An 8,590-nucleotide genomic window follows, 5' to 3' on the forward strand; every position below is an offset into this window, starting at 1 on the left:
TTTGGGTTGCTCGGCAGATCGAATGCCAATTTATGTAAGCAGGTTAAACATTAATGAGTCCAGGCAATAGATTTGTCGAGCTTCGCAATCAAGTCAACCCTCCGTGGCGATCTCAGTGATCGGTTTCCTGAGCCAGGCAGCACTCCAGGTGATGACAGACCAGCCTGACTCACTGGCAGGATTTAGTGGGGAAGACCGGTCACTGGGGGCAGGGATTCTTCCCACACAGCTCTTGTTTACGGTGCAAACCAAAGCACATAGGGTAGATTGGTCTTAGCTGGACAAGCAGTGTAAAGCTTGCAGACACTGCTCTCGATGACAAGCTATGCATTTTTAGCTGGTTAAACTCCACCGGTTATTCGTTTGACTCTAAATTCACTCTAATATTGAAAAAAATATAAGTGCTTAACACACCACACACACAAAGCACACAAACCACACCCACACACACCACACACACAGCAACACCACACAAAAATTATTACCAGATAAGATTTTAAGAAAACACATATGAACATCTATAACTGTGGCCAACAAACTTAACTGAAATAAAATGTCACACCTTTATTTATTACCAGGCATCTGACAGTTGAGATATAATCACTACTGGATTATGGTTCTCTTATTCCAGTATATTAAACAGAACTATTAACATAGCCTGCAGCAACGGGTTTAAACAGATAAGCCTTTTATTCAATCAAACACTACTAGTACTCTGCTTATCTTTAACAAACATACGTTTTTGTTTAGGGTTTTCCTCATTATATATTTGCTATAGTTTCAGTGTGATTGAAATGGCAAAATATATAAAGCTATAAAGATTATTTCAAAATGTATAAAAACATAAATAAATTACTGGACTTGAAAATTGATTTGAAAATTCATATCAAGAAAAAGTATTTATTCCCTTTTGGACAAAAAAAAGTAGCAAGACAAAATGCAATATTAAATTTTCTGAACATTTCATTGGGTCATTTTCTGGTGCATAAATGACCAAAGCGATTCGGTGTAAATGTTTGAATAAAAAAGATATTGCATCAACACATCTCAAAGTGCTTCACAAGTAATTCTAGTGAAGCACAGCGACTGTTCCTATAACCAAAACAGCAGCAGAAACTTGTCCATAAACAACACAAGGTAAATAACCTATCAGTCTGGAGGATTGTTGGCCAGGAAACTGAGAGAAATTTCCTTCTGTTTTCAAACAGTGTCAAGGTATCTTTAATATCCACCTGAACAGGCAGACAGGATCTCTAGTTGGCATCTGATCGAAAAGATTAAACTTCTGTCAAATAGAGCAGTCCCCAACTACTGTAATCAAGTGCCAGCCAAGGCTATGAGCTCAAGTCTCAATGTACTGTTTGAACCCTCAGGTGCTACTGAGTCCCATATCACATTGGGACACAGGAAAATCCCAGAGTATATCAGCAGTCACAATTTTAGAAACATTCTAAATAATAATGAAGGTCTTCTCCACTTTCCAAAAGATTAAATATTAAAAGATCCATTAAAAAGACATACGCATTTGTTAATCTATACAGTACACCGACAAGCATCTGTCAGCAATAATGCTAGGTTGGAAAATGAGTGGTTTAATAGGTGGCCCCCTGACAACCGACATTTAGAGATGCATTTTTCACACAATCACATAATGATGCTAGCCATTTATCTTCATAAATATAATCTTTTATAAGCTGACTTATCAATAACCAATGCAATCAACTTCTAACTACTGTAGAAACTCATTTTAGACAATGAAAGCAATCAGACTTGTAACTGGCCAATGTTTACAACATAACCAACATGATTGTTTCATACAGATTTCATTGAACTCATAAAGTACAGTGAACAACAACTTAATAATTTCACAACAAGCAATAAAACACGTTAAACTGCTCCACCACTGCTTCACAGCCTACATATGCATATTCCACCAAGAATGATTTCAAATAATTAATTTCATCTCCTTCCCAAAGGATATTAATACATCTCCATCTAACTATGAAGAAGAGATTCACAAACCACTTTGGAAGTCTCCGTGTGTGGTATTATGCATTTTGTTTCAGTTAGCTTCCGAAATGAAAAAAAATAATTACTTTCCAGCTGCAAGAAAACAAACTGTGCCAAATGAATCCCTCACTTGCAATAAAATAAAAGCTGTACCTTTCAGATGAACAGATGATAGAGATTATATTATAACCTTGCCCAATGTAGATAGGCAACATCTGCAACATACTATTTGGAATCTAACATGGATGTAAATTTTCAGTTCCACCCTATAGTCCTTCTTCTAAAGAAAATCACAGCCAAGCCCAATTCCATTTTCCAAATGTATGCATTTTTCTATGGCATCAGGAGCAGAAACCCAAGCTAATTTTCTCCTTCCTACTTCAAAAGCTGGCAAAGCCAATTATGGTGTCCTACTGCTGACATGCCTGGTATGAATAAATCACCTGACAAAAGTGTCCCCCTTCCCTTTACTCAAGACAAAAGAGAGCCCCTTCTCCCCCCAATAAGACTCATACAAATACTACCTAAATAAAGAACAAACCTGCCGAGCGAACAAGGCCACGTTCCAATTATTAATAGGTGCCCAGGTTCCATTACTGTATTCGAATTGACAGACAACGCACGCATTGATCATGAAGCGCATAGGGCAACCCCTTTGTAATAGGGTCATTTAGGACCATTGTCCGCATTATAACGAGCTGGATCAAAATGGCCGATTACTAGGTCACCTCTGACGTCATCTCATGAGCACTACATGCACACACTCAAGTCACTTCCTGAGCGCTGAGCATGCACCAGAGACATCATTGGTACTTCTTGTTTAACATACATATGACGTTACCAGTGGATCGACAACCCTGAAGTGACCTGGATTTGAATGGCCCTATTCAAATTTTCGAGTAAGAAGATGTCCACAACCCAAGGTATATATTACTGCATATATATATATATATATTACTCAACTGTACTGTCCATCACAATGCAAATGTGGAGTCCTGTAGCTCAGTGGTTAGAGCACTCGCTTTGCAAGCCAGAGACCTGAGTTCAATTCCAGGCAGAGGGCGAAACCTTGGGCAAGTTTCCTTACTCCACACAGAGCCTAATAATAATCCCTCCAAAAACCCAAAACAATGATAAATTGGTCATTTTCAATCTACGACTGTTTGTGGGACATTGCTGTGCGCAATTGGCTGCCGCGTTCGCCCACAAATATACCGTCAATTCACTTTACAGTGTGTTCTGTGAAGCGCTTTGGGACGTCCTCCCGACGTGAAAAGCGCTACATCAAATGCAAGGATTATTATTATACAAGTTTTCATCACTCATAAAATAAATATTATATTCAACAGTTTCAAATGCGGTATCCATTATTTAAACGACAATAGCACCAGAGGGTGAAATTTTCAGGCAAATGCAGAGAAAACAGACTTGAATTCAAAATCAAGAATGTTGAATACAGCACGGATTTACAATATTGTAATAGTCAGACGTGGATCTAATATCAATTGTTACATGAAAAAAATGCAAAACACCGCAATAGTCATTTGTGGATCACAAGCATCAATAGGGATTTAAATATTGTTTGAGGCTACCAGTCTTCTATGAAAGACATGAAGGAATTACCCCTTTATAAACAGCAGGACTGTTTCTGTACAAAATCAGTAGAGATGGTTAGGATTTTTTTAAGAAGGCCTTTTCTGCCCCCAACACTCACAAAAAAAAACTTACAATAATCTCTGCATTTGGTATTGTGCCTTATCACTTTGTGAATGGCCAATGTGATATGGGGAGTTGTCGGCCAGAGCGCCGGGAGAAACTCCCTTTCCTTTTTGAACAGTGATCTTTAACGTCCACCCGAACAGGCAGATGGGACTTTGGTTTAACATCACATCCAAAGGATGGCACCTGCAATCAGGTAACCCCCACCTCCTCAGCTCTGCATAGGAGTGTCAGCTTGGAATGTGATTCCAAGTCCCGATGTGGAGGCTTGAATCCACACCCTTATGACTCAGATTTGAGAGCCCTACCACTGCACCAGGCTGACACAGCTTCATGACATTCTTTAACTGAAAGACCAGAACTGCCAGAGTTGTAGCGAACATCATCTGCAAATCAACTTATAAAGTTGGCCCCATTACATTTTTCATTCACACTATGCTCCATGTGGCAGCACACCCAATAACGGTAAGGATTCATAATCAGGATCCCTTGCTTGAGAGTCCAATATTATCTCTCTAGCAATGCTGGCTATCAGATCACCTTTATATGATCCAAAAATATTGAGCATTATTTTGCGATAAACTAGAAATCATATGACAAAATCGAACAGTTAATGAATGTCCCGAGAACTAAGGCTACAAGGAAGTGGTCATTTGAGTAAAACAAACACATGCTTACTAACAGCACAGTTCAATGCAGTTTAAGTTACTCTTAAGTTAAGTGCTCCTACTCTATCTCAGCAGTGGACAGGGGAAGCAACCTGCTCCCAGGCCGATGGCTGTCTAAACACTCCGAAACAGCTAGTATAGTTGGAACTTACTAAAGGCAATCCAGTTACTTGCACTTATATCTCTCCCCCACCCCACCCACCACCATACCTCAAACTCTCTACTTTTTTCAGCGATCTCTTCCATTGTGTCTGCAGACATTGTGTCTTCAAATCAATTGCCCAGCATTCAATGAACTCAGGGACGACCGCCCAACCTGGAAGGCTCTAGACAAATGTAATTTGTTGATGGAGGCAGGAAACTTCATCAAACATGTTTTGGTAAACAGCAGCCAGGCTAAAAAGCATCAACAGAAAGGAAACAGCCAAAAACAACGGGCTAAGGAAAGCACCAGGGCAACCCTTGTCATCAATGTCAGTGCTGAAATTAAACATCTCTCTCGCTTTCTCTTATTTTAGTTGCTGTTTAAGGAAGAGAGTCTAACCCAATTTACAGTTCATGCCATCTGCTTACCTCAACCGCTCTGGAAGCTGTGAAAATGGAAAGCAGTCAATACACTCACTGTGTCTGACACAGAGTTAGTCTGTCAGGTTTGTGGTGGAATTTAGATGTAACCCTCTAGATTTACTGACTGGGCTAAGTTTTATTTGCTTGGCAAAACTGGAAACACCTTCACGCTCATCAGTTGGATAATGGACATATCAAACACCATGCTATTTTTTATATCTACATATTATCATACATCCTGTGATTAAAATGCTCAATGTGTTACAAACTAGGCTTAAAAGGGACTTAAGACGCTCTCGGCTAAATATCACTCCCAATCAATAGCTTCAAACAGTCTTAGACATTTTAAAACCTGAAAATCATTTTAAGAGTGTGACAAACCCTTTGCTTCATTTCCCCCCCCCCCCCAAAAAAAAAGATTTACTGTGGCATAACATCCTGGAAAACCACATCATTAGTGGCCCTCTGTAAACACGAGTAAAAAGAGACACAGTCGAGAGTGCAAACACTCATTAAACCCAATCTTACACATATATATACATATATATATATCGTTATAAATTTAATAAGCGCCGTGACGACTGAAAGAGTGGGGGTGGGGGGGGTGAGGGTGAGGGGGGATAGAGTTAAAATGAACATCACTAAAGCGTGACCAATTGATGTTATCACAGCTGCCACTGACGCTTGACTTGGGCTGTGGAAGTATATGCACATCAGAGGTACAGACTCCGAGTGCACTCACTGGTCGGTCGGTGCTCGCAGCAGATGGGCGATGTGGGAGAGGCTCATCAATAACACCCAAACACTCCTAATTACATGTTAATGTTGGACCTGAGATGCCATTCACGAGGCTCACAATCACGACTGGTCAATTATTTGCCTCGTGGTCAATTGCTTCGGTTACTCTCCCTCTCCCCCCACCCACAACAACAACAACAACAACAAGCAGCAGCACATTAAAACCCCGAAGGAGGAGGGGAAGAGATGATCCATTTAGAAATTAAAGAGCACTGGGAAAATTAAACACTGCACATCTCCAAACATTGCTTTTGCGCCTCGGGACGATCCGTGCACGTTGTCCTTAACGGTGGAGGAAGGGGGAGTGGGAGTGGGGGGGGGAGTGGGGGGGGAGGGGGAGGGGGAGTGGGAGTGGGGGGGGGAGTGGGGGGGGGGAGTGGGGGGGTTGTAAACCCGTGCGACCAACTATCAACTGTTTTACTTTTGAGTTCACAGCAAATGTTATTTCGGTTTTGGTGCAACGACTCGGCGTTTGAAAGGAAGAGCCGCCTGAGGAGGGCACAGTCGTGCGGCCCCTTCACAGAGGGATACAACGAGGGGCCACAGAGAGATGTAAAGAGCGATATAAAGAGGGACACATTGAGGGACACACTGAGGGATACAGAGGGACACACTGAGGGACACAGAGGGATACATAGAGGGATACACTGAGGGATACACTGAGGGACACACTGAGGGATACAGAGGGACACACTGAGGGACACAAAGAGGGACACACTGAGGGATACAGAGGGACACACTGAGGGACACACTGAGGGACACACTGAGGGACACAAAGAGGGATACAAAGAGGGATACACTGAGGGATACACTGAGGGATACACTGAGGGATACAAAGAGGGATACACTGAGGGATACACTGAGGGATATATTTAGGGATACAAAGAGGGATCCAGAGATACATTGAGGGATACAAAGAGGGATACACTGAATCACATGAGTGTTGCTAAACTGCTTACCCTCTTCTGATCTTCCAGTCCGTGAGTTACAGGCTTCCTTTGGTGTCGGTTCGACTCAGATCCCGTTTCCATCTCCCACTTCACACAGACACACACAGACACACACACACACACCAAAAAAAAAACACACAAATCCCCGGGTATCAGCTCCCAATCCGACAGCACTGATCTCCTTCTCTCCCCCCACACCCCGAAACAAAAACACTCGCAATCCAATTTTATTTTCACCTCTTCTTCCCCCCCACTCCCCCCCACTCCCCAGATGGCCAAAAAAAAAAAGAAGGGGGAAAGCAAATGAATCCTTTCAATTCGCCAACTGGTGCTGGGATCTGACTCTCGTATCATCCATCACAGTGTTGGGGTTTAAAGCCATGCAACTTTATTCACACTTCCATGGGGGGGGGTCTTTCCCTCCTCCTCCTCTCCTCTCCTCTCTTCCTCCTCCTCCTCCTCCTCCCTCTCTCCCAGAGTCGCTCCTTCCTGAGCCTTGTGTCGTTCTCGTTTCGATCCCGAAAGCCTCACGAAGCCGAAGACCGACAGCGAAATCGAAGCGAAGGCTTTCTGTCCGCCACATTGTCACTGGTCCACCGGCCACCGCTCCATTGCCTCCAGGAACGTGCGATGATGAGGATGGTGGTGATGGTGATGGTGGTGGTGATGATGGTGGTGAGGGTGAGGGGAGGTGTGGATGAGAGAAAGTCTGATCCGCCACGTTGATGTGATCAGCATCACTTTGCGGGCCAACCTGCTCTCCCCATAAATTCTGTAACGACAGACATCCCCCCCCCCCACTCCCTACCCCCAACTCCCCTCACTTTACACCCCCCCCAAAAAAAAATGCACACTTTGTGAGCCCCACAAAAGTGCTGCAAGTTTCACTCACTCACACACACACACAGAGAAAAAGATCTGCCCCCCCCCCCCCTCCTCCCTCCTTGCGAGGTTTCCTCTTCTTGTTGATTGCCCACAAACGAAACAAAAATGCACCTTTTAGAGAAGGCTGATTTGCTATGTTTTTTTTAAAAAAAAGAGGGGAGAGGTGGGGGGGTGGGAGAGAGAAAGAAGAAGACAAAAAAACACAAGGTTAAGGAAATGCACACACACAGTGCACACACACACACACACACAGTGCACACACACACACACACACACCATACACAGTGCACAAAATAAAAGGAGAAACCAAACGAGGACAATCCGTCTCAGTCAGTGCTCACAACCAGTCTGTCACCAGGACACCAGCCACAGCCCCGCGTTACTGCACTGACCATCTTCGGCAGCAATCGGTAAGTGCACACACACAGTGCACACACACACCACACAGTGCACACACCACACAGTGCACACACACACAGTGCACACACACACAGTGCACACACACACACAGTACACACACCACACAGTACACACACACACACAGTACACACACACACACACCACACAGTACACACGCGCACCGTACACACACAGAGTACACACACAGAGTACACACACACCACACACACAGTACACACACAGACATATATACACACACACACACCACACAGTACACACACACCACAGTACACACACACACACCGCACAGACAGTACACACACACAGTACACACACACCACACAGACAGTGCACACACACAGTACACACACACCACACAGACAGTGCACACACACAGTACACACACACCACACAGACAGTGCACACACACAGTACACACACACCACACAGTACACACACACAGTACACACCACACAGACAGTACACACACACCACACAGACAGTACACACACACAGACATATACACACACACAGTACACACACACACACACACACAGACATATACACACAGTACACACACACGTATACACACAG

This window comes from Callorhinchus milii, unplaced genomic scaffold (genome assembly GCF_018977255.1).
Source record: "Callorhinchus milii isolate IMCB2004 unplaced genomic scaffold, IMCB_Cmil_1.0 Scaffold17, whole genome shotgun sequence".
Lineage (NCBI taxonomy): Eukaryota > Metazoa > Chordata > Chondrichthyes > Chimaeriformes > Callorhinchidae > Callorhinchus > Callorhinchus milii.